The following is a 1,722-nucleotide window of genomic DNA, read 5'->3' on the forward strand; positions in this document are numbered from 1 at the left end:
AAACGAAACTAGATTTTGAAAACCCTCCAGTTGACTAGAGGCCGCCAAGCTCCTCTCCTCAGGAGACAGGTGAGATCCTGTGAACCTTCGTTCTTAGACAGGGAGAGAATTCAACTCCAATGATACATCTCTTAATAATGTTAAAAGTCTCACATTTTTGACAGAATGCAATTTCCAGCCTATTGTCCTTTGTTTAATGAACGTACGTTCTTCCATGCAGCCTTAGGTTTAGTGCTTGAGGGGACGACCAAGATTACCAAGTAGCTTTAGGATGGATCATTTGCCATCAGACCTTCCCTGTGGAAACATATGCCCCATATGGAAGGCCACCCTAATATCATTGCTCCCAAGCTCTGCAAGACTGATTCCCTGGTGGAGGGCAGCATCTACTGAAGATTACAATAGGTGCAAATAATCCAATGTTGTTCTTAAGTACGGAAGAATGGGTCCAATGAAGAATACAGGGCCAGGGAACTACTCATTATTGGGGGTCCTTTAAAGTACAAGGGCGTCAGGGACCTCATACATGTAGAGTCGTAGGTGACTCAATGACCACGCGGACAACTGTTATAATAGGGAGCTTCTTTATTCATGTCTTGCAGGCATGGTGGTCAGCAGTGAACTGCCCTTTCGTCCCCCAGCTCCTCCCTTTCCTCCCGCCCTCGTCCTTCCCTCGGGCTGGTCCTAGTGCCTGACCAGTGTGGTCACTGGGCACTGTCCATTGGCTACATTAGATCTCCCCCCCGGTGGATGACGATACAGTGACATGTCCCTGGTCAAGTCACGAGTTCGTTTCTTTACGGTTCTTCAATCAGACGCGACGGTTTCTTGATCACGCGTCTGGGGCGTGCTTGATGGTCAGAGTTGTCACTCGTATTCTCGTCAGCGATCCCCATGGGTAATGAGCTGTTGGTTGTCAGTGTCTCGAGGTCTTCTGGCTCCAGTTTGGGATCGGCCAGTCGTTCGGTGACAGTGGGTCCGCACTTTTTGAAGTATGTCACATATCTGGTGAGTCTCTTCCCTTCGGTCTCCGCTGTGATCATTGTTCCTTTTTGTTGGATCACTTTGAGAGGAACCTCGTTGTATCGACAGTCCGTCTTCCGGTGCTGCTCTTGTCTTGCCAGCACCCAGTCTCCTTCTTTTATTTGCGGGGGGGCCGCATGACGTCGCTCATCAGCATAGTCTTTCATCTTTTCCTTCTTTTCTTTGTCTCTTGCCGCGATCACTTCGTGATCAGAGTCAGTATCCAGTTCTGTCGCGGTCAGGTTCATCATTGGTAGTCTGGTGCGCACTGGGCGTCCTAGCATGATGTTAGCGGGATATTTGCCCGTGGTGGAGTGAGGCGTGTTTCGATAGGCCCACAGCATCTCGTCAAGTGCTGTCTGCAGGCGCTTTCCAGTGAGTTCTGCTTGCTGGAGGGTCCTCTTGATCGTGGCCATGAAGCGTTCAATCATTCCGTTGGCCTGTGGCCAAAATGGTGTGATCTTGCGGTGTGTGAAGTTGAGGTGTTGGGCGAACTCAGCAAAGTCGTGGCTATTGAAAGGTGGTCCATTGTCCGACTTCACCACTAGGGGAATTCCCCATGCTGCAAAGACCTCTTCTAGGATGGGTATGGCACTTGATGCTTTCGTGGAGGCGCACAGCTGGGCGATGGGGAATCTGGAGTATTCGTCCATGATGACCAGGACATATTGGCCCGATTTGATTGGTCCGAAGAAATCG

The sequence above is a fragment of the Lissotriton helveticus genome, chromosome 1_1, assembly GCF_964261635.1.
Source record: "Lissotriton helveticus chromosome 1_1, aLisHel1.1, whole genome shotgun sequence".
In the NCBI taxonomy this organism is placed as follows: domain Eukaryota; kingdom Metazoa; phylum Chordata; class Amphibia; order Caudata; family Salamandridae; genus Lissotriton; species Lissotriton helveticus.